The following is a 26,301-nucleotide window of genomic DNA, read 5'->3' as shown; positions in this document are numbered from 1 at the left end:
TATTCTACTCTCACCTAACCCCAACATTCCAATCCTCATGAGCCACTGCTTCTCCATCAACTCCCATACTTCCATATGTACTTCCCTGAGTCCTAGAGAGCCTGGGTAATTCTGTGATTGCAGGATCAGACAGGTAACTGTAGGATGAGACTCTGATTTCTGGCTAACTTATTTATAATTCCCACTTGCCATTGAACCTTTACCTCCACCCCTCTCCAAGTGTACTCTGCTTTCCCCATATCCCCACACTGCTACTCATATGCTTCCCTCCCCTTTCATGTTCCTCATGTCTACTCCATTCTGTTTAAGAAAATTTTACCCATCTTTTAAGATCCAGTTCAGACGTAATTTCCTTTTTGAGTTCTTTTTTCATTTTTCTCTTTTGAGCTATCTATATTTCTAGTACTCATTATACTTCATGTCCATTAAATTACTTTACCATTTAATTATATAAGATCTTATCGTTACGCACTATTCCATTTTAAGGTAACTTAATTCTTCAATTGTGCCAACAAGTGCTTTATGAAGGGTAGAAAGTTAATAGCTCAAGGTTGAATGATTATAAGTAATATAATAGATAGAGGTAGGTAGATGCTGTCATTTCCTAAATGAAAGAAATATTTTTAAGATGTTCCTAAATTTCAGAAATCAGATTGTCTGCAGTTGCAAGCTTTTGACTTCCCAAAGTATTTTGATTTTCTTTCATATTACCCTACTTCACATGAAGCTTTAAATAGCCCATGGAAACAATCCATTAACAAAAAGCTTTCAGGAACAATTAAGAAATTGTTGGAAATTTTCTAGGTGAGATGGAAGGTGAGATTTAAATAAAAATCACTAACAAATAATTTGGTAAATTCTCATCAGATATGCCTGGCATTGTGCAACTCTTTTCTTAGCCATGCTAACCATTTTCTCTATCCTTACAACACAGAGAATCCCTGTACTTCCCTCCCCTCACACACTTTATTTTGCAGAGATGCTTCTTCTTTCATCTGGGAACTAAACTGAAATGAGTTTGTCCCCCTTAAAATAAGCTTATCAGGACATCTTACTCAATAAAACTGTTTCCCTACAATTGAATTGTGCTATTTGCTAAAAACAAAAAACAAAGACATATTTAAATCATTATATCAGTAGAGATGGCTTTGTCTAGGTTTATATGCAAAGGTGGTTATAGCTATATATTGGCTGATGTCTCCTAGTTATACAATTTTATTGCACTGAAATAACGACCTCTTACATCACATTGTAATAGCCTTTTCAGACATTAATTTTTCTCTTTATTTCTTACTTCTCTTTCACATTCCTAACAATCATTCTTCCTCTGCTCCAGTAACAATCTTTTTTTACTCAACTCTTTCCAAACCCCTGATTCTCTTCCTTCTGTAGCAAAGTGAATCTGTTTCCATTAATTTTTCTGGATTTCTAATAACGAGGTTTTGTACACAGCCCTAGATATCCTAAGACTTTGCATCAAAAAAAAATATCGGTAACTTGTTCAATTCAGAGTAGTTATTTCTGTAAATCATGGGGTGTATCTTCCTCCATGTCCTGAATCTTCATATTTCCTCCACTTCATTAACTTCATAAGCCACATCAACTCTGGTTCCTGTTAGCTTCTATTTTCTCTTTCAATTAATGACAAGGAACAGTGGGTGGTGAAATTCTGGGTAAACACACACTGAGTATGCACCATACTCTCTGTTCACAACTAGCCTCCAACACAGTAATGTAAAGTAGAAATTGAGAACTAAGTGGATCATGCCAATACAGAAAACAAAAGAGGTACTGAAAGAAGGCAAATTCATGGCTGACAGACACTGCATGTTTTACTCTAAAGAAAAGGAAAAGAAAGTGACTAGGAGAATAAAAGTAATAAATCCAAGAAGTCATAAGGATTAAACATTTTTCCCTTGAATGATTCTTACCAGACTTATTTTAAAATAAAGCCTAAATATTTGTGCTATTTTTGCTTAAACAAAGTATTAACTGTAAGTTATAGGATTTTCAAATTTTGTCCATGACATACTGCCTCCAGAAACTTTTGGTACATTTATGTATCTATGGCATTTCACAAAGAAGATATAAGTAAACCCCAATGATCTATTATATTCTCATTCATTTAGTCCTTTCCTTTGGACTTTAGCATAGAGATCACAATAGCCACATATGTGATAGCTTCATCTTCCTCATTAAATGCAGCTTCAATGACAGATTAAATATCAAGTCTAATTCATAGATGTCCCGGATAATGGAAAAGGTTGGCACAGCAAGACCAGAAAAATGGGGAAAGCAGACAGGAACAGGGAACAAGTTGGCCTCAAAATCTAGAAGAGTAGAAAACTCTGAAATTCCAAAAAGGTGATATAAATAGCCTTTTTAAAAAAGGCACAAATCCAAAAATTCAGGATTTTTTTTTTTCCAGCAGAACCTATCAATAATCACAAGATGGGAGAGTGCAAAAGGTATTGAGTGAAAATGCAAATAGTAAAAGCAGAAGAATTGAGGCAGCCTCAGCCACTGACTCTTGTGTTTGTCCTTGGGCCATTCTCACCAAAGAATGGATAGCTTTCACCCAGAAATAGTCATGTGACGCATATCCCTTCTGCTCAGTCCCATACCTGTGCAATCAGTGGAGGCTGGGTTTCAAATCAGCACTCTCTTTGATGTTTGGGGAATAAATCATCTGGAGCATTAGTACCTAAATTTGTTACCTCAATTGAGAAATATAGAATGAAATGTTAGTTTTTAGAAATAGTAAGTTAGCCTTTAGAAAGTAGAACTCTGTATGAGTAATATCACCTTGCCAGTAAAAGACACTAAAGATGGGGGAAAAACCTGATTAATCCAGCAAAACTGGAGAAAAGTAAAAAGAGGAAACACAACAAGGAGAGTTTTTAAATAGAATGAAGCAAAATGTTATTCCTTCCAAATCTGCCATTGCATTGCCATCAATACTTTATCCATCCACATATTCCTCTGCACTCTCCTTATGTGGGGATGAAGTTCCTAAGACACTTCAGGACATCAAGTCCAAACGTCAATTCATTTGAGTCCCACAAGCTAGTTCTTAGGGTAATGCTTATCAGAATGAGAACAGAAGGCTGGATTGGGGTAATAAAAATTAAATTTACTCTGCACCACAGCGAGTAGCTGTAATTAGAATATTACCAAATACAAACTTCAGGCTTTACTTGCCTTATTTCCTCCCAATGGCACCCACGGGTGATTTATCTCCTCCTCTTCCTTGCCCTTCCTTTTTAGTAATACTCCCTAGGCTGATTAGTTTCACTTTTCTATTTTGCTGTGTTTATTATACAGGAAATGATTTAATTACATCTTCTTCAGTTTGGGGATGCTGGAGCAAAATGTCACCAAGCTTTCTATATCATTAAGTTTTACCTATTTGTTCTAGCGGAAAAGGGCAGGTGAATTAAATTCAGTCTTTGGCAACATGAATCTGTAAAGGTGTGGTAAGTCTCCCATAGACCTTCTTTACATGTGCATCTTAGTAGAGAAGCAGTCCTGAAATTCAAAATTCAGCAGAGATAAGCACTGAACAGAATTGATGAGGATTTTGCTCCCTACTCAGAGTGGAGCCAAGAGGACTCTAGACAGCTGCTGGTCTCTGAACCTAACCTGAATGACAAAAGGCATAGTAGAGGAGTATGGCTCCCTCCTGATGGGTCATGATTTTGTCAGTGAGCACAACGAGCAAGCAATGTGGATGTGCTACTCCAACTTTTCCAGAGTCCATGGGAGAAGCAATAGGTGGGAGTGATCAGAAGCTTTTTTAGATGTATAGACATATAGACTTGTGCTGCCTCTTTAACACAGGAAAGGATTGGAAAAAAACATACTCAACAGGTATTATCCCTGTAAATCCAAACTGTTGTTTCCTCCAGGCTGAAAGAGGTCTGATTTATTTAACTTGCAACCAGGTGGCTGTTTGGTTTCTTGAAAAATGGTACCATATTGAGAACTTAACATCATTTTTTTTTCTTTTGATTTTGATTTTTCTTTTGATTGTTCAAAATTAACTACTGGTAGTAACTATATAATATTTGGGCAGCCTTTGGCATAGATATGCCATAGATATGGCATAGATATTATCCTTGATGTGCTGAGTACTCCATCTAAGGCCAATTTTTCAAGCACTGTGCTGCATGGATGTAGTCAAAGTATCAGTAGTATAGTCACATGCATATACTTACCTCAGACCACTTCTCTTCCACAGTTACTTGGTGATTGGGTATACCATTCAAAGCTCTGCCCATGGGAGGGTTTTGTCTCACTGTTATCTTTTAAGACAACTTTGAGTGGATTATAGCGGCAACACACTTGAATTTTGCTGACATGACAGCCTGAACTCATCATATTTTGTTATCTGGTCATGGGGAACTGCTCCATAAGGTCACAGTATGATCTGTGGGATTGGTATTAATGCAATAAAGGTGTCTAGAAGAGAAATTTTGGATTATCTTTAACATTTTTATCCTCTCCAGGCTTCCTTTGGCCTGAACTTCAACGTATCCTTTCCATCTTGTTTTACCTCCAATCTTATTACTTGGTGGGTTTGACAAAACCCAGATCTGGATGGGCATCTCCATCATACTTTCACCTGATACTCTAAAGTCAGTTGGCAAGCTTCTACTATGGTCTAGTAGCACAGTAGAAACTACTTTCCAAAAGATGAATAGTTCTCTGTAGCAGATGACGTCATCTTGCCCCAGAATAGTAGGATGTCTGTCTGTGGTATGCCTCTTGTTTTGGTACTTGCAAAAATGTACATGGCATCCTTATCAAGAAATATGTAGCACATAGGATCTGCTATGACATATGGCCCAAATAGCAGCAGGGCTGGTAATGTAGCCTGTACATTCTAAGGAGCCCCATTCAAAATGGAAAACTTTCCATGTTACCCAATAAATGGTTTTACATCATCTGCCACAATTCATCTCTCTTTTGCAGGTACCAGACTGGTAGGTCTACTGGGGATATAATGGTCATTTGTATCCTTTTATGTTTTTGAGGTCAGCACTGATCCCTGTAATTCCACGTAGAATGACGTATTGCTTCTGATTTATTATCTTGGCCAGAGTCAGCAAGCTCAAGAGCTTCTACTTGGCCTTTTCTCTCCTTCTGGCTCTTACCACAGGCTGGAGAAATAATATGAGGGTACAGCCAGCTACCAAGTATATCCATACCAACTGTACACTCACACCAGGAAAATGACATACCAGTCCCATTGTGAGACAAACTCTGAGCCGAGACACTATCACTAGTCTCCCTGCACTCTTGCAGGGGAACCATGATGATGCTTTTTGTACCCTGTATTGGAGTCCTCTCAGTTTCTGTATTAAACTACCCCTAAAAGATTTGAGTATTATTCTCCTTTCCCCTTTGAAGACATGTTACCTAGGCAATGGTCATAGCTTCCCAAGAAGAAGGACTAAGAGAATCACAATGTAAACATTGTAAAGACATTTAAGAATCTTTCCTCAAGAGAACTTAGTTTTTTTCTTAAGTCCATGAACTCTAGATCTGAGAATAGGCTTAGGTCTGGAAACTGGCAAGGGATTGTGACTTTTCTATGGCTGATTAAATAAGCCTTCTGTTCTTGCACTCTTGATCATTTTTTTATTATAGATCTTAAGCAATACTCTTGGGGTTGCCCATCTATCTTGACCTGAGGATCACCATGTTCTATAAGCTATTACCATGGACTGATCCCTATGGGTCAGAGATCCCTGGTTGCTTTTGACAATTCTGCCCACTACAGGAATTGCATTGATCTTGACTCAGAAGTAAGTGCTGCTACCTGGCCTTTGTTAGTTGGGAATCCCGTTACCTTCAGAGAACCCAAATCTACAACAGTATAGCATAATCTTGGCCCTGCCTAAAGAGAACAAGCATCTGATCTTATCTAAAATGCTGGTCCTCCTTTGCTGGCAGATTCCTAAGACTCCAGTGAATGGGAGTTTCCCTTGGGACCTTCAGGGCAACATAGTCAGCCCTTCTCTGGTGTTACATAATAAATCTATTCTGACCTGACTAGTTTTCTGAGCCTTTTGTCAGTATTTTATCCATGCATTTCCAGCTTTTCCAGCTATATATATTTTTTCAACATCAAGGACCTATATTAGCAGCCTGTTAGGAATAGCCATAGGTGTAAATGCTAAAACATTAAACCCTAAATCATAGGTATCCTCATCTCCTCTCCAGCATGCTCCTTTAGTTCCAGCTGGTACACATTAGCCAGGTCCTGTGATGTTTTTGATGAATAACCTATTTCTTCCCAATAGTTGCTTGGTCAGGCCATGTGGAGAGTGAATCTAGTTTATGGTTTAGAAGTCATGAGGGAAGTTAGGGCAGATTTAGAAGAGGGCCAGAATCATCTTGCAAGGCACACATCCCCCGTGAAGACTTTAAGTTGTCTCCAAGCAAGGAGAGGATGCTGTCTCCAATCAAGAAGGAGACAGTCCTGCTGGTTTGGAAGACTCAGGGTACACTTGAGAGTCTGGGTCTCAAGGACATCCAAGCTACATGTTCTCATCCTGCATCTCAGGATCTCACTCATTCTTTATCAGGGCTTTGACATCCACCAAGGTGACTTTTGAGGGCTGTTAGTTAGTTCAACAATCTTTGTAAATCTGGTAGTCTGAACACCAGGTCCTGGGACTGAACTTTACAATAGTCTGCCTGTGACTTCAGGACATGAGGAGGTCTTCAGATGCTACTACCATGGAGGTCTTCTGGCTTTCATATGTTGACATAAGAGTTAACTCATCTGCCACTATGTTTGCTTCCCTTGGTGCATAAATGGCACAAAGCAGCTAGTAATTAGCTTTATAGTCCTTATAATTATAATTGGCCCATCTTGCCCAAATGCTGGAGATACTTTATAAGCCAGTGCAATGCCCCTACTGTTTCATTCTTGCATCCCTGAGATACTGCTGGCCCTATCCCACTCCACTAACAGTTAGGTACTCATTGGCATCAACAGCTCACGTGGCCTTTCTCATGTGCCTCTAAACTGAATTTACTCCCCTCTCAAAAAATAAACTGCCAGACCCTCCTCTTCTTCCCCCCACTCCTATCCCAGACAACCTAATCTGATAAGGTTATTGGAGGACAGAAGCAGGTGAGATTACAAAACACCTATGGGCAAGGAAAGCTCTTATGGAACAATTTACAGCTGAGAAGACATCTTCTTGCCAGCACTCAGCTGGATTTGAGGGAGAAAGAGTGACAGAGATTGACAGAGAAACAAAAGAAATTGCCCTTAATGAGCTCTCAAACTTTCCACTTGGATGAATACTCTTCCTCCTCCTTCAAGGGGAGAGAGACAGGCAAGGAAGGTCTCCTGCAGCAAAGAAGCTCCAGAAGAAGCACAAGGTCATGTGAAGAAGTCAGGCAGTGTTCTCTGCTACTAGAAGCATGAACCAGTTTTTCTTTACAGGATTATCTTCGCATCGTAATTTGTTTTAAAAAAATCAATTCTTAATAACAGCTCTCTAGATAATAATGCATTTGAATGACTGACGCTGGTTGTTCTTCTGTAATAATCAGCAAGAATCACCACTGAGTACAGTGCGCCCTGGGAATGAATCAAGGCCTGCTGGAACACAAGTGATTGCTTTGAGGATCCTAGGATAGGACTTAGGAGGGTCTCTGTTATCTTGCAGTAGCCCTGGGAGAAACTTCTTTAAGAGTTTTAAACCCAATAGGAAATAAAGACTATGCTGCTGAGTCGCAATAATATTCCTAGCATACATCATGCATGATGGGATTTTTTCTACCTGTTGAGCTCATTCTCCCTTTCTGTAGAATTTGGTGGTTTGGCCAGACAGTTGACTCTCTAAGGCACATCTGGCTATGTCATTAACAGTTATTCCTGAATGTTTTGGCTATTGCCAAAGCCGTCTGCTGGTTTACAAAAAAAAAAAAAAAAAAGAAAAAGAAAAAAAAAAAAACAGAGTGCCATCTTGGGAAATATTACTCTTGCAGACTGTTTACCATCCAACTCAGCTATCCAGACAAAACTGTTTTCTTTTTAGCATCTCTTAAAATTCTTTAAGAAAAAATGCAGTGAAGAGTTTATGTCTTTATTTATATTTAGGATTAGTCACTGTAAAGTCTGTGACCTGTCTTGAGAGTATTGTCCTGTTTTATTCCTTATTAACAATCCACTGATCAGAGGTGTCAAAATGCTCTTACGTGCAGAGGTTCCTCCAACAGATTTCCATCTTTGGAAAAATAGAAAACATCCACCAAGAGCCTCTCCCTTCAAATTCTTTTTTTTTTTCTCTCCTTTCAAATTCTTAGTAGAAAAGGGGATGTAAGTGGAAACCCTAGATGTTCCTTTCATTTTATCCTTTTGCTGATGTTGGATTTTTTTTGAGGGGGGAGTGTTCAAGTTGGCAATAAATTATTTCCAGTATGTGACTCATCTCCAGGTAGCAGATAGAAAAAATTGAAACACTGTCCTTTTATTCTCACTTTAAATATAAAACCCTCTTATTGGTGACAATTTTATTTTCAAATTAGTTAACCACATAGTGATATTTCACAAACTTAAAAACTAATATTTTTTTAACACTGCTTATATGCCAGATACTCTTCTAAACACCTACCTCATATTACTCATTTCATTATCCCAACAACTCCATGAAATGGGTTCTATTTTTATCTTCATTTTATAGAGGTAGAACTGAGGCACAAAAAGGTTATGTAACTTGCCCAAGTAAGTGTTAGAACTGGACTGGAGATTAGGCATTCTTTATCAGGGCCTGTGCTCTTACTCATAAAATTCTATTGCCTCTGTGTTCACTTTCCTTATTCACATCTGAGAGGAAGCTGAACACCTTTATAGAATAGAGAAGGAAGAAAAAATCCTTTCTAAGCCCCATTTCCTTTCTCTTCTGTAGCACAGGCTTGGAGGTCTGATAGTCAATTTGACATGAGAAGCCCTGCAGTGTTTGCTTCTTTTTTCTTTCTTTCTCTCCTTTCTTCCTTCTTTCTTTCTTTCTTTCTTTCTTTCTTTCTTTCTTTCTTTCTTTCTTTCTTTCTTTCTTTCTTTCTTTCTTTCTTTCTTTCTTTCTTTCTTTCTTTCTTTCTTTCTTTCTTTCTCTTTCTTTCTTTCTTTCTTTCTTTCTTTCTTTCTTTCTTTCTTCTTTCTTTCTTTCTTTCTCTCTTTCTTTCTTCTTTCCCCTCTCTCTCTCTTTCAAGCAGGCTGCATACCCAGCATGGAGCCCAGCATGGGGCTCGAATTCATAGCCCTGAGATCAAGATCTGAGCTGAGATCAAGAGTCAGAAGCCCAACTAACTTATCTACCCAGGTTCCCTAGTCTCCTCTCATTTTCAAACATGACACAAATAATGCTAGAATTTTAGTGGATATACTTGCAACTTAGAGAGCTAGCTCTGACAGCTCTGACAGTCTATCTAGGGAAACCAACCAAAACAAAACCAAAAATGTTTGGTTTTCATGTAACCAATTGTCCTTACAATTACCTCATTTTCTTCATTCTAAAATGCAAGGCATGTTCACACACCACATAGGTGCAAAAAGAGAAAACAAAAGGAAACCAAGAGAAAGGAAATTTCCAACAAATCAGCCATTTTATTTATTTCTGTCCCTTGTTACCATTCTAGTTCAAGCCACAAGCACTGCTTGCTCACTGGAACCATTTCAATAATCTCCTAACTGGTCTCCTGGCTTTTACTCTTGCTTTCCCCTCAATAATATCAATCCCAACATTAATGGCTTCCCACTGAAGTCTCAGAACCTCCAAACTTTTCCAGATCCTTCAAGTTCAGGCTTCTGGCTACTTCTGCAGTTAACAACTACTCTCTTATTAAGAGCTCCTTCTAAAAAAAAAAAAAAAAAAAAAAAAAAAAAGAGCTCCTTCTATTAACAGCTTGTCAGCCTCATTGAGCTTCTTGCCATTATTTTTCTTACAGTTTGTAAAATATATTGTTTCTATATTCCTGAGCCTCTTTATACCTGCTACTTCCCTTTCCATTAACTGAAGGTTGAGACTGACTTCTAGAACCATTTAAGTTTTAAATGTCACTTCCTTAAACAGGCTTTCCTCACTTCCTCTTTCAATGAAATTTTTTTTTGTTCTATTCTCTTTAACATTGTTCTTTCTTATCAGTTTGTTATAATGAGCTTCTTTGTGTCATTGATTAAATCTGTCTTTTTACGAATCAACTGAGTACCCAACGCAAACATCACAGTCTGTGTCAGAGAGCATCCACCACCAGGTGGCACCAAAGCACAGCAGGGATCAAGGTGGATTTGGATCACAAGACAGACCTGTGGACTCCAGGTTCATCATGGTTCAATTTCTTCAACATGGCAACATTACTGACCAGCATTTTAATTTTTGGACCATGCACCTCCCCAGTATATTACCCTGAGGTTTTATGGTTTTGTGTTCTGTTCTGATTCCATACTCTGGAAGAAGGTTGATAAATGAAAACAACAACAACAACACATTTTTGATGAACTAGATATATTTCGGTTCTAAAGACCACAACTCAAAAGTTTTAGTGATGTAGAACCTATATCAAAATAAATTACTATCCTAATCGTTAAAGTTATACGCAACCTATTTTTGAATATAATGACTAAGTCTCCTATCCCTTAAGTTGTTCAGTAAGAGACCAGATCCTCAGTTGCCCAGATATTGCATAAGAGATTGAAGCTGCCAGAAGGAGAATGGGTTAGATGACACCAGATATTTTCACTCTTGAGAATCTGTGCATCTAGAATCCAATTTAAATGTTTAAAAATATATAAAAGTTTTTTAAAAAATTGTTTAGGAACTGTTGTTATTACTCTTCAGGGGAATGACAATTCTCCTTTATGGCCATAACATAGTCAAAGTGCTTAGATATTAGAATCAGAATGATCTGAATTAAAACCCAAATTGTGCTAGTTTCTAGCTGTGTACCCTCAGACAAGATATTTTACCTGTTTCCTTATCTCTAAATGGACCAAATTACTGAATAATCATTATATCTCTCTTAGGCTAAAACCATTAATTAATTGCATTTTGTTTTAAAAATAGAGTCCATTCTGCTATAAGATATACAAAAAAAACTTTTAAAAAGCAACAGTTGGTCTATTACCACCACCAATGTAAACAACAAAAGCCCAGAATTTCTCTTTTGCCTATTCCAAAAACAAAGGTGGTTTCTGAGTCACTTTTAAATGGCAAATAATGTAGGAAGATTGAAGCTAAAGAGATTTTTTATTTATTAAATCTATTTTAAAAGTAGAAATAGTTTGGAAACTATTTTCCCCTGTTCCAGTCGGGGCTGGACACATATGCTTTTTTCTTTTGGTTTTCCATCCTCTGGATAATTAAGAAACAAGAGGATTTAGTGCAAGAGAACATAGAAAAAACATTTCTGTATCAGCAGGAGTGCTACAGAGGCAAAAAGACCTTTACTTTTATTAGCTTCAGCAGCTTAGTGAAATTAAAAAGATCACCCGTGGCTCATACAGTGAGAAGTAATATCCAGCAGCTAAAAGACAAGTTGCAGGGGCTTTGACAATAAACCAGCCCAAAGCCAGAAGCTACCTAAGTGTAAGCCCTGAAAATGACAGTGACATTAAGCTAAGATTCAGGGAGCTTTATTCAAATATTCTGATTATTATCTGCATATAAAATAGACTTTAAAATATGAAATATCTTCTTTTTCTAAAAATTTATCTCTATATGTGACAGGGCACTGGACTCAGAGGTCAGAGGACTAGATTATCATTGCAACCTTGTTTCTCACTTGTGATGTGAGAGTCACTGGATATATAAATCCCTACAATCGGGGCCCCAATCTCCTTATCTGTCAAACTGCAAGGCTGAAGCAAATGATCTCTTAACTCTCAAATTCCACCCACTTAAATTCTCTGATGTAAATTCTGAAATTTTCTGATTCCATACAAATTTATGCATTTCTTAAGTCAATCAGCCATTAGTTGAAAAATTCATCCATCACCAACGTGTTGGCACTTAGATACAATTTATTCAACCACAAATATGTAATGATTTCTGACTACATGTCAGGCCTTATTCTTAGCTCTAAAGATAGAAGAGTATAAAAAAAGAAGACAGAAGTTCCTACCTTCCTGTGCTTTATATTCTAAAGGGGAAATAGATATAAAATAGGCAAATAAGCAAAATATATACTATGTTAGAGAGTGGTTAAGTGCTACAAAGAAAGCTGGGAGGAAATATCAGGGATTGAAATGTGGGGTCTCACTGGGAAGATCACTTTTGATGAAGGAGGAAGAAGATGAGGAAGTAAACCATGTGGGAAACATTTCAGAGAAAACATTTCAAAGAGAGAAAACCAAACAAAGGTGTGCCTGGCAGGTCTAAGGGTTAGCGCGAGGCCATTCTGGATGCAACAAAATGCACAAGAAACAGAGTAAGAGGAGATGACGTGTATCCATTCAGATCCTGGAAGTCCCAAGTGTGACCAGAGAAAATATGGTAAGTTATTAAAAGTGACACATCCTCCCCACCACCCCAGGCCTTCTTAAGTCAGTCATTCATGGGATGCTTTTTGTTGAGCAAGATGACAGATGAACATGCAAAATTGTGGATCCCAGAGAGGGATACATTGTGCTACAGAAGAATGGCAAAGAGAAACACCCAGGGGGAAGACTCAGAGTTCTGGGAAGAAGAAGAAACACAGGTGAGAGAGGTCCTGAAAACAGCTGAAAGAGAAGGCAAGGAGAAACACTCAAAGCTTGCCAAGGACTCTGGCGGTGGTCTTAGAAGATTAGAGATGGTTAAGTAATTGTTGAGAACTTCACTCTGAACCATGGGATGCTAGCTCCCTCCTCTGTCTCCCTAAAAATGTTTCACTAAAATCCTACCTTGGGTTTGTTATTTTTGTCATTGTTGCTCTTGTTTTATTAGTATTAGATTATGATGATTTGTGAGACAATTCCTTCTGGGCATGTGAAAGCAGGTCCGTCTGAGGGAGACTCAGGTATGAGACTTTCTCCTTATAGATGCAGTGGCTCCACGTTCTTTGGAGGCAAAGCACAGCTAACTTGCATATTTGTGCAAGCCTGCCTGTCCTGTTTACGCAAACTACTGTTTTAGTGTTAAAGTAAGTACTTCCAGGGGATCCCTGGGTGGCGCAGCGGTTTGGCGCCTGCCTTTGGCCCAGGGCGCGATCCTGGAGACCCGGGATCGAATCCCACATCGGGCTCTCGGTGCATGGAGCCTGCTTCTCCCTCTGCCTGTGTCTCTGCCTCTCTCTCTCTCTCTCTCTGTGTGACTATCATAAATAAATAAAAATTAAAAAAAAATTAAAAAAAATAAATAAAGTAAGTACTTCTGAATTTCCTGCTATCTGAATTTCAAACTCAGAAGATAAAATATAATAAAATGGGAACCACACATTTTCCAACATAGGTATGAGCAGTTCAGTGCTGTAAGGTAAGTAAGGTTGTAAGCTGAGTTTCTGGTCTCTCTCTTCCTAGTATTATCAAATTCAGCACAGAGAGAAAGCCTGTGGGCTCTGGCATCTGACTGTTCAGTTTGATAAATGCCATTTCTGAGCAATCTTGAGTTACGGGGTTGTAATATCAATGTTCAGATCCTTTACCTATAAAAATTTGGTTAATTATAGTTCTTGCTAAAACATGTAAAATCCTTTTTTTGCCAGTATTAGAGTTATAATAATTCCTGACTTTGGAACATTCATATCTCTATTTCTCATTAAGGCAAGTTTCAAATTAACTTGGTAACCTCTATTTACTTTTCAAAATCCTAAGATAGCTTTTCATCAGCTATCTGATGAGAAAACATATCTTGATGACTACAAATATTTTTGGCTTCCTGTTTCCTTGCTTGTTTGGCTTGTTTATCAGGAAAAACATCAACCAACCTCCATTTAAAATCATTCTTTACTGAAGGTGGATTTTTAAATGATGTGTATGTCAGAAAATAGTATTGGTTAATATGAGTTTGCTTTTTCTTTTTTCCCCAACTACTATTTTTTAAAATTTATTAAAATTCAATTAATTAACATATAGTGTATTATTGGTTTCAGAGGTAGAGGTCAGTGATTCATCAGCCTTATATAATACCCAAGGCTCATCAGATCACATGCCCTCCTTAATGCCCATCGTGCAGTTACTCCATCTCCCACCCTCCCCCTCCAGCCACCCTCAGTTTGTTTCCTATGATTAAAAGTCTCTTATGTTTTGTCTCTGTCTCTGATTGCATCATTTTATTTTTCCCTCTCTTCCCCTATGATCTTGGTTTGTTTCTCAAATTCCACTTAGGAGTGTGATCATATGATAATCATCCTTCTCTGATTGACTTACTGACTTATTTCACTTAATGTAATACCCTCTAGTTCCATTCATTGTTGCAAATGGCAAGATTTCTTTTTTCTTGTTTTTGATGGCTTAGTATTCCTGTGTGTGTGTTTGTGTGTGTGTATCACATCTCCTTTATCCATTCATCTGTTGATGGGTCTGGGTTCTTTCCGAAGTTTGGCTACTGTGGACATTGTTGCTGTAAACATTGGGGTACAGGTGCCCCTTTCAATCACTACATTTCTATCTTTGGGGTAAATACCCAGTAGTGCAATTGCTGGGTCTAGGGTAGCTCTATTTTCAACTTTTTCTCCAACTACTATTCTAAACTCCATAGTCTTTTAACCATATTTTCACTATTTGTTTTAAAAGTAAATATTTATTGTTGTCAAAATAAAACTTTTTAAAAATAGGATTATCCTTTTTTTTTTGGCTGGTATCATCCACAAATTACTTCTCTATTGTTCCACTGCTCAAGTATTCTTTCAATGTTGCTCTCCAAATAACTTGGTTCATAATATGCCTACCTCCAAAATTTATATATATATATATAAATTTTATATATATAATTATATATAATATATAATTTATATATGTGTGTATATTTATGACTTCTTCATGTCTCTCATGAATAAATAAAATCTTTCAAAAAAGTGGCAGTGAGATGAACAGAGGGAAACAAATAGTGAGCTACACAGTTTTAGAATCAACTTATTTTAATGGTTTCCAATGCTAAATGGTTAGAAAGTTTGTAATCTGTTGTGAGATTCCATTTTTAACCTTAGAAAAGCATTTAGAGGATTGTCTAGTTTCTGAGTTTCTACATCAAAGAATTTTGCATTCTTTCCCATTTGTTTTTCTCAATGATATTTCTGGCACCAAGGCATGATTTTAGTAAGTTATCTGGTCTCTAAAACAGGCTGCATTTCTTTTTAATAATCTAAAGTGGTAGCAAATAACAAAATAGATTGACTAAAAAACATGCCATGATCATAGCATGAGTATCTCCACGCTATAAAAGAAGTATAATTGACACAATTTGTTTCTACAAAATTGAGTTAGAGGACTGGCTGGCGTCCAACTATACAACTTATGGACATTTACTCTTCAGAGATCATTTATATTATGTAGCAGATTAAGCTGCTTATTAAAGTCCATATAGCTGACATAGCAGTCAGTTTTGTCTTAGGCTTGGTACAAGTGTTCTTCCCTTTCACTTGTTTCTTTATCTTATGGAATTCCACCTTTGTGCCCATGGCTTCTAACTCCTGTATCATTGGAAAGGGATCAATTATACTTCAGCCCAGATTTCTTCTTCTGAATGCCAGATCTGAATTTCGATTAACCTACTTAGCACATCCCCTTAGATATCTCAAAATCACTTTGGACTCATCATGCCTAAATTGAAGTCATGATCTTTCCCCCAAATCTGGTACCAGTAAATGGAACCATTATCCATCAAAATACATAGGCAGAGAGTTAGAATTGGGAACATAATACATAGTTTCTATCACCCATATATATCTAACCTTTAGCATATCCATTGATTTAACTAAGTATCTTTTCTCTATGTCCTTCTCTTATTCTCCAATGCCACTAGTCCAACTGAATATAGGGTTATTCTGCTTTAAGACCCAAATCTGGGATCCCTGGGTGGCGCAGCGGTTTAGCACCTGCTAAAGGCCCAGGGCGCGATCCTGGAGACCCAAGATCGAATCCCACGTCGGGCTCCCGGTACATGGAGCCTGCTTCTCCCTCTGCCTATGTCTCTACCTCTCTCTCTCTCTCTCTCTCTCTCTGTGTGACTATCATAAATTAAAAAAAAAAAAAAAAAAGACCCAAATCTTTCGTGTAGCCTAGCCATAGCTACATGGACTCAAACTTGAGTACATCCCAATCTTAGCTCCTTCTTTTTGCCTCCATGTTTCAGCCTCACTGACCTTCTCCAGTTCCTGCAATATACAAGCTCCCTTGATTTCAGGGGCATTTGTATACTCTTTCCTGCCAGAAGACCCTTTCTCCCTCTCTTTGACTGATTAACATCACTTTGTCATTCAGCTCTCATGTCACATGTCTCTTCCTTGAGAATTACCTGGCTAGATTTGCTGCCCCATCTCACAGCAGCCTATAATTCCCTTCTTAGAATTGACATAGCATTGTTTGTAGCGACAAAGAACAGTATAATCTTGGCTCATTTACTACTGTACGCCTACATTGTATCACCACATCACTACCTTACTGTGTTTCTGGTGCACAGAAAGGAGTGAATAAGTATCTCTTTTATCAATGAATGCATAAACATCCCAGCAAATGCACTGCAACTTTGCTCTTTTGCAACTTTGCTGCAACTTTGCTCTGAGTTGTACTCCTCTTGTTCTTCTAGTACAGCACCTGGGAGGCCCTAGGCAAAGGAAGAGGAAGACTGCCAGTGTGACTCTAATACTAACTCACACATAAAATGTTTAAAATGCGATCTGGTAAACACGTCTTTTGATCCTCAATCCATTCAAATTTTTTTTTTCAAATTTTAGAAATAGCACTGGCAATCTAAAAGCTAGAGACTAGCCAAAGGTTGCAAAAGTTAGAAATTGTGAGATCATCTCTGGAAATCAGACCTTTGACTCTTTCTACAAGGTTATTTCTCAGTTGTTTTCTGTGCTACTTTCTAAGTGAGCTAACAAGCCAGAGATCAGCGGCTGACTCCTTATTCTCATTTATGTTTCAGGTATGTAGCAGAGGCCTGCTCAACTAGCATATCTCTACCCCCCCCCCCCATCTGCCCTTTCCTCTACCTCTTGCTCCTGCAGCCTCTATGTGGCATCGCCACTAGGCACAACTATCCTTACTGTTAATATCAGCACATGCTTTTCCATACATTAGACAAACACTCCTTTTCTGTTTTCAATAGTTCAACTAATTCTCATCCCAACCCTCAACAAATTCAGCTGCATATACTCAGGGGAAATAAAAATCAATTACTGAAACCAACATTTTAAGAGTTACTTCAAGTACAGCTTCATCTCAGATGAATGACCAGTTAGCGCCACTGGGAGCTGTAAGAGACTTTAATATTCTTACTCAGGGTATAATTAGTTTTGAAGAAATTCAGACATAATAGTAATTATAATATATTAAAATCTCTTATGCATAGCTGTTTTATGTACATTAATTGTATCTTTTTAAGTAATCTTACTACTTAAATATTATACTTTAAAGATTAGGAATTAGAAATTTAGAACACTTCAATGACCAAATGACCAAATTAGAAAGTGTTAAGCCCAGGATTTGAAGTCTGCCTTCTTCCACACCCCAGTGCTTGAAGATATATCTAGTGCTGGTGATTAGACAATGCCATACAAATGCCACCTATCAGAATTCATTTATAATATAACAACTGGAACAATAGACAGTAATAGAAAGTGAAGACAAGTGACAAAAATAATGGTATGAGAGAAAAGACTCCAAAGGAAAAGGGATTTGAAAATTAATAGTTTTTAATGTTACTTTTCTTATTTCAGTAATGATACTGGTTTGCTGTGGATAATTTATAAATTACAGATAATTTCAAAACACATATAAGTATCACAGTCCACAATCCAGAGATGCCAGAGATGCTTTAATATTAAAGGTTAATATTTTCATACACATACTTCCTGTGCTTGATTTTTGCTTATAAAACCGTGATTAAAGTATAGGCATTGGTGTCACATTCAGTTGGTGGAAAGTTCACTGCACCAATAGTACCCTATCAAGGGAGCAAATGGAAGCTAAAATCCAGATTGCAACTCCCTTGCCAGTAGGAGCCCATCATGGGACTGTATTTACTCACAGGGACAGTTGCAGCTTTTAATTTGCCCAAAGACATAGCCTGCTCTCCATCCTGAATATTCACAAAGCTGTATTGCTCAGAGGGGGCATCTTTTTCTTGTTATCACGAAGGATGTTTATGGGCTAGGAGTGACCCTGACTGCAATCTGCTTTCTTTATTTACAAGAATTTTGTAGCATCCCTTGGTATCACACCCCTGATAAAAATGAGTCGTCTTATGGTAGTCTACTGTTACAGAAGCTTACCTGATTCAGTTATTTTCTGGTTCTTTATATTTTTTATTAACTTAGTTTTAAAATTTTTGGTAGCCCTCATAAAAGGATTTTTTTAAAAAGCCTCTCACAATGTGTGAAAAACAATAAAGATGTAAGAAAAATTCAGTTTCAATTTATATTACACCTTCTTCCTATTTGTTTTCTGGCATGTTAATATTACTCGTTATTTCTGTCTCCTTGGAGCAAAATTTAACTCTACACTGGACCTACAGGAAGTTTTGGGTACAAACTGGTGCTCCATCTTGAAGGAAAGCCTCAGAGAGTACCAGATTTTTGTCTATCAGCCCCTATAAACTGCTGGCCCTTTGAATTTCATCTACTATGTTCTAATGTTTGCTACTTTGACCTTGAGCTGCTGTAGAAGATTCTGGGGAGATCTTGGCATCATCAGTATTTTTCAGTTGCTCTGTGGTTTTGACCAAACTTGAAATGTCTCAACATTTTTTGTTCTTCTCATGATTAGGAGCCACAGATCCCTTTCACATGTGCTTTTCCCTGACAGACTTCCTGTCAGCATTTTTGATTTTGAGCAATCCATTGCAGTTCCTTTCCACATTGGTGCCTTTGGTGATAGTGATAGTACAGATAAAGTTCTTCCTCGGGGACAGGCCTGGCATAGGATGCCTCTACATTAGAAGGGCCTCAAAGCAGCATGGTGCCAAGGTCATACAGTCAGTGATCCATCTGTCATTGGAACTTAGACTTGCAGATCCTCAATTTTAGTTGAGCAGAACAATTAACTTTATCCTTTGAAGGTGTACTGCCTTTTGTGTGTCAAAAGACATTAAACCTCACTTCTTTGTCTGTTTCTTCTCTACTATCCTGACACACAACATGGAATTCAGACCAAACTGCTTCCAAAGCACTTTCTGTAGAAATATGGAAAAGGAGTTCAACAAACATGTGTTCCAGTTCATACACAGGCACGGCAGGGGAGTCAGATTCTCTCTTCAACCCATTCTAGACCCCAGCATCGTGAAGGCTACATCCTGCAGGGCACAGGAAAGGCCATGCACAGAAATATGGCCGTTCTTGCCCATTTCTGCCTACCACCAAGGGAATGCTTCTGGCACAGACCACCTTCGTGGTGTCATCCCAAGTCATGCATCCCTAAGAATTCAGTACTTGTCCCAGAAAGCTTGATCTCAGTTATTTTTACCGAAATTTTGATACGACCCAGGTTTACCTCTAACAGAATACCTACAGGGTTGGTTCCTTTAACTTTGGAGAAAATATGTATACCATTTTTTATATAATTGGCTTAGCACAGATGCCTAAATCATGCTAATCATATAAAGCTAATTTCTAGTAAAAACTTTTTTTTTCTAGTAAAAACTTTTCATTCTTATTTGCAAAATTTAGTTGGATTACCAAGTTAGTGCTTCATTAATTCTCTCTGTTGAATTCTGGGAGGGTTTCCTTATCTTTAATCTATCAAGGTTGGCCTGGACTGCTATGCTTCTACCACCACTTTTTGTCCCAAGGTGTTCTGCTTAAGTAGGGATATTATTTGTGTTACTGTTTTCAGAGAACCCTCCATCTCTTTGGCTGCAATTTATTCAAGATTATGCAATGTATACAAAATATTTATTCATTGTGTTTTTACAGGCATTGTGTTTTCTTTGTAAATATTGCCCTTTCCTATTGGGAAGAAATGCCTTTCTCATTCATTTATTGTCCCATTCACTTGCCTAAAATTTTTACTTATCTGAATGTATCTACATTTTATATCCACCAAAAAGGTTTCTTAGGAGAAATGGATGTTTCTACACACACAAACACACACACACACACACCCAAGTTTAAGAGTATTTACAATTCAATGATTTTATGTTTTTATATTTTACATTATTTCAGTGGTAATGACAAAGATTTTTGTGATGAAGAGGGTAGATATAATGCAAAATTTCATAATTTGCAACCTGAAGTTCATAGTTGAGATTATCCCTTCCAGAGAATATTGATTACTCAACAAATAAAAAAGATACCTTAGAATCTAGTTTCAGTAGGCTAACCTTAGGAGCCCAGTGTCTTCTGTCTCAAAACTGTGTCAATTTACAGAGATCTTAGTCTTCCTTACAGTGCCACGTGTTACTAGCATATGATCCTGGGCATTTTTCTCATTATTGGTTTTCTTATCTATAACATGGAGAAGATAGTATTATCTACATACATCAGCTAAGGACTAAATGAGGTTATTCATTTAGAGTACTTAAGACATGGCCTTGTACACAAGAGTTCAATAAATATTATCACGTATAGTTGAATTAGAACATAAAATCTGTATTCTTTTGTCTGTTCACTTTGATACTTTTGATTTTTTTTTCTGAAGTTGATTTCAATTTTTTTTAAACCTATATTTCTTAAAAATTTCCTCAAAAAAAGTGCCTCCTTTTTAAATAGGAGTTGAGAAGGTATGGAAAAAGCACTGATTCCCAAAAGCCCTGATGTTTGGATCTAGTCTCCATTGATACAGTGTTATAGAGTTAGCGGTTCAGCTGATATCTTCACAAAGTTGCAAAAATTTTGGAGATAGCTCCCATAATGGTCCATGGTCATTGGGCCTTACAACTTTTTCTTGTATTACAGAAGCTGTCCTGAAAGATCAAAGGATGAGAGGTGTGTTGTAGTCCTAGAGATCCAGGGTATGGTCAGGCTTGATATGAACATGGAGAATTGGTCTGACATTTAAGGATTGTGCTGAAGAGGAACTGGCACTTCATGGACAGTTAGGGAACCCTGGCACATTTTACCATCAGTTTTTAAGTCTCTGCTCAGTGACATAGCACATGAAACAGGAACATACTGACATGTGCATTAAAAGTCAAGAGATAAGAACTTGAAATTGCCACAAGGAAAGCAATAAAAGTAATGAAGCACATTTCATTTTTCAAATCTGTTAGCAGTGAGGGGAGATGAAAATATCTTTAAAATTACTCTGCATGCCCTTTTAAATATAAATCATCAAAAGGCAGCATACCTAATAGAGGACCACATGTTGAGAAAGAATACATAAGAGCCTTATGTAGCCTCTTACTCATGAAATAAATTTTGCTTTAGATGCCCTTTGAATGTTCAGGTCATGGGTACTGGTCTTGCATATTTCTCCCTAGTATTGACTGTTTAGTGGATGGAGAACGGATTACAAACCGTGAGAGACAGAGAGAGAGAACGAGAGAGAGAGAAGCAGAGACACAGGCAGAGGGAGAAACAGGCTCCAGGCAAGGAGCTCGATGTGGGACTTGATCCCAGGACTCCAGGATCACACCCTGAGCTGAAGGCAGTCGCTTAACTGCTGAGCCACCCAGGTGTCCCTGGATTACAAACCAAAGGCCACCTCACATGAGACACCTTAGTTTCTAAGGAGGCATAAGTTCCATCTTCTGATATGATTCTCAGGGGTAAATGAAAAGTTTTCTACCCCTGAAACAAACAGGCTAAATAATGCAGATGATTGCAAAAAAAAGTAAGGTGGAAGTGAGGAAGGGAAAATGCATTTCAACCTTACCAGAGTTATTAATATTTGCAAGCAGGGAGCTACGGTTTACATTATTTTCTTTAGCATATACATAGCCACCTGGATGAAGAGGAACAGGCAAGTGTATTCCCAGAGATTAAGTGAAAAACATTACTTTTAATGAAACCAACCTTTTAAGTCTGCTTTAAGTCTGCTCAGTATTTCAGAGGCAGTATTATAGTCAAAGAGGAATTCAAATGTTGTTAATATGCATAAATATACATTGAAGACATTCATCAAAATTCCGCTGAGAAACATAAGCTTCTAAAATCAGTATTGCCGATATGGCCTCTCATAATTTATTCTCAAACATCTATGTGCATGCTTCAGCAAATTCTTCTAAACTGGGAAATAAAGCAGTTTTGTAAAAGTGAGAATGTTGTGCAAAGATCTATTTCCCACTTTTAATGACCTCTTTTAAAGCAATTATAGGATGTAGTATTTTTCTTACTGGCATGTGGAAAAGAACAGGGCTTATATATATAAATGATCTTATTATGCCTTGTCATGAAAAGGCTTTAATATGCACATAGAATGATTCTTCTAAATACTTCCTATTATCTTTTGAATGAAAACTTTACCTGTGAAATTTTTGGTCTCAAAGATAGAACATCCAGAGAAAACTAAGTAGGTCACTACTTCCTATTCTAAAGGGTTTTCTACCAGTATTTCATTAGAAACATGTGAACATCTGTGTGTGAGTGTTGTGCATAAATTAGAAGCCATTCTCAAAAAATACATAATTGTGAAGATGATTTTCATAAATTTTTAGATATAAAAATGTTAATATCTTGTCTAATACACTCCAAAATATCACCTTGTATTTTTATCCAGGGCTCTATTGTTATCTTTAATTGTGTTTTAAAATTGAGGTTCTTGAATAGCCTTTAAAAGGAAGTATGACCCATTTAAGAATGAAGGCTTCTTGGATCAAAGATTAAACTATAAAATGATAGGATACCTGAAAACAATAGTGAAGGTGTGCTGGCAATAGTCAGAAAGAATGAGTAGTCAAATAGTGTTTGAAAGGTAAGGTGTTCTCTTAAGAATATAAAATCAATCCCTGCATCGTGACAGAAAGTTACCACAGATTCAGGAAACAATATAGACTCTATCTCTGATAATGTGCATTAAGTACAAGCCTAACTAAAGAGAAAAAGGAGCAGGGTTTATAATGAAATGGACCAGGTGAGTATCCATGCCTATGGCAAGAAGGACAAAGGTCACCAGGGGTTATAGTACTTGGTGAAGTTAATTGCCTTAGAGCTAACTATGGATCTCTTCAAGAAATATAAGATAAAATTACAGGGTATTGTTTTTTTCAAGCCCAAAAGGACTACATGTACTATCTTGTAGTTCAGATTTACATTTCCTTCTTTGACTAATGATACTGAGCATCTTTTTATGAGCTCATTAATCATTTACTTGTATATCTTATTTGGAGACCTGCTGATTTAAATCATTTGCCCATTTTTATTGGGTATTTGCCTTTTATTATTGAATTATAAGAGTTATTTATATTTTTAGAATTATAAGAGTTATTAATATTTTTAGAAAAATAATGCTGACGAGGATATGAAGAAATTGGAACCTTCATACATCGCTGGTGATGTGGGGAGGGGGGGGAAGCTAGTGCTGCCTCTGTGCAGAGTATTTTGGCAGTTCCTCAAAAAGTTAAACATTGAGTTATAGGACCAAGCCATTCCTCTTAGGTACATATCCAACAAGACAGAAACACAAATAAAAAAAAAAAAAAAAGACAGAAACACATATTCACCTAAGAACTTGAACACTAAATGTGTCTATAAAAACTTGTTCATAGTCACAATAGCCAAAAATAGCCAAAAAAAGTGGCAAAAACTTAAATGTTCCTTCAAGGATTATTGGATAAACCAAATAGTTTCTGTTTATACAACGGAATATTATTCAAAAATGAAAAAGAATAAAGTATGGAGAGATAAACCTTGAAAATACTATGCTAAGTGAAAGTAGGCAGACACAAAAGGCCACTTATGATGATTTCATTCATATGAAATTCCAGAACAGACAAATGCATTAAATGGTCATTAGCAAATGGAGGGAACTGGGAGTGGCTGCTAATAGGTAGGAGGGATTATGCAGGATGGTGCTGGAAATGTCCTGGAATTAGTTGATACTTATACAATGTTGTGTGTATATTAAAAACCACAGAATTGCACACTTAAAAAATGGTGTATTTAATATAAATAATATCTCCTCAACAAAAAAGGAACTAGAGCCACAATAAGCAGACATTGGTACCTAGTTGGCATCTAATTGTTCCTGGCTCCATTTACAGATTCAGTAATACAATTTTGAAACTCAAAGTAAACTTAGCAAACCTCTCAGAGGTTGCCCTCTCAGGAGCACAGCCCCTGACTGGTTTAGATTCAAGAGAGCTATTCCTGTTAGAGCCAACTACTCAATGCAGAAATGAGTTCTAAGGGGAGACCTTCATTTTTGATAATGTTGAGAATTTAAGTATGATCCTTCCAGACAAAAAAATAAAAAAAAAAAAAGGAAAGAAAAGAAAAGAAAAAAAAAGAAAAAAGAAAAAGAAAAAAGAAAAAAACCTTTTCTGCAAACCAGTCATTGTTTCTCTTTCAGCGAAGGGACTCTGTAGAAGGAGATTATTCTTATTACTCTTTTTTTTTTTTTTAAGGTAAATTTTTGTAGAACTTTTCTCAAATTCATAAGGTCCAATTTTTGTGTTTTGAAACATTTTTAAATAAAATGCTGTTGTCAAGATTTCCTGTCAACTGTCACTTTTAATTTTTTTTTTTGTTAGGATAGCATTTCCTAATTGAGCTCTGAAGAATGTATACAAATTATGTGAGAAGAAGAAAAAAGTGTGCTTGTTTGTGAGTGGAGACAATTTTATGGTCAGGTAAATTTGGGGACCCTGCAAACCCTAATACTTTGACAATCAACAGAATCTTTATCATCATATGAAAACCTTGAGAAGTCTTATAAAAATGAAGCACAAAAAAAGACAAAAACAAGTCTTTTCAAATTTAACCCAGTATCCCAAGTTTATTTGCCATTATCAAGGACCACTATTAAAATCTTATCATCAATGTTCCCTTGAATACAGTTTGATAAACAACTTGGTGAGAACCTGGCTTTGCCCTACTTCTAAGTCAGAGATAAACCTGTAATTTTGGTTGGACATTTTGAAAATGCATGATATTTTTTGAAACTCCAGGACTGTTTGGTGCAATTTAGATTTACAATTGGATGCTTATTATCTCTTTAGGAAAACTACATGCTCTACTGGTCCCTGGGCAGTAGTGTGGTCTGTGTATACAGAGGATAGTCTTATGTTCAGAGTAAGTATGTCAGATTGATGAGGGGTGTTATTCCTGAAAAAAAATTTAAAGGAATATGGTTTTAGGGATCCCTGGGTGGCGCAGCGGTTTGGCGCCTGCCTTTGGCCCAGGGCGCGATCCTGGAGACCCGGGATCGAATCCCACGTCGGGCTCCCGGTGCATGGAGCCTGCTTCTCCCTCTGCCTGAGTCTCTGCCTCTCTCTCTCTCTCTCTGTGACTATCATAAAAAAAAAAAAAAAAGGAATATGGTTTTATTTAAGAAGAGATTTAGTAAAGGTAAACTTCTTTACCTTACATTGTTAGAATTAATTTTTTAAAAATTCTAGTATTTTAGAAAAAGTGACCTATGTGAGAATTTAATCCTAATATAGTTTGTTGTATTTGGGGTTTTTTTCTTTCTCACAATGTATGGAAGATTTTAAAGTCATGGTTATGCCCTATTAATTACAGTGAAATTCTAATTTTTTGAGAAATGGTGTTCATTAATTTTCTAGAAAATATTTGGACCCTAGCTGGAACAGAGAGTGTTTTTCAGACAGTTTCCTGGCTCAGATTAGTAAAGTTTGTTCCTTGCTGTCAACACTGAGAATGTACTAATTGTGGGAAAACAGACTATCAAGTTCCAGCCTGCAATTAGCTCAAAAATATAATCTAATTTATAGGCCTTGCAAAATATTACTAAGACTTCTACTCTAATCACTATTTTTTCCCCACAAATATGCCTGACTACTCAAATCCAGCTATTAATATTATGTTTTAGGCAAGAAAAGTTTAATATATGGGATACCTGTCCTCAAGGATTTCATAGTCTGGCAGAAAGCAACAGACTACTGAAGCCTTGATGACTGAACAGGTTGAGGCTGTCACAGATTATGCACATCTAAAGCAGAAGTAGTTTAGAAAGGCTTCATGGAGTGACACATGAACAGAATTTCTTTCAATTTTTTAAAAGATTTTATTTATTTTAGAGAAAAA

General features: G+C 37.0%; 2 long non-coding RNA genes across 2 annotated transcripts in view; both read left to right on the top strand.

Annotated features, from left to right (window-relative positions):
* LOC140641296 (uncharacterized) overlaps window positions 1–26,301 on the top strand; it is a 90,189-nt gene that overhangs the window by 23,707 nt on the left and 40,181 nt on the right. The gene's annotated exons all lie outside the window — the stretch shown is intronic.
* LOC140640877 (uncharacterized) lies at window positions 30–25,396 on the top strand. Its single transcript, XR_012037483.1, has 3 exons — window positions 30–133; window positions 24,786–24,884; window positions 25,254–25,396. It is a non-coding gene; the product is annotated as an uncharacterized lncRNA (long non-coding RNA).

Source organism: Canis lupus, chromosome 10 (assembly GCF_048164855.1).
Source record: "Canis lupus baileyi chromosome 10, mCanLup2.hap1, whole genome shotgun sequence".
In the NCBI taxonomy this organism is placed as follows: domain Eukaryota; kingdom Metazoa; phylum Chordata; class Mammalia; order Carnivora; family Canidae; genus Canis; species Canis lupus.
The sequence above is the reverse complement of the archived record's forward strand: the minus strand, read 5'-3'. Positions and strand labels throughout refer to the sequence as shown.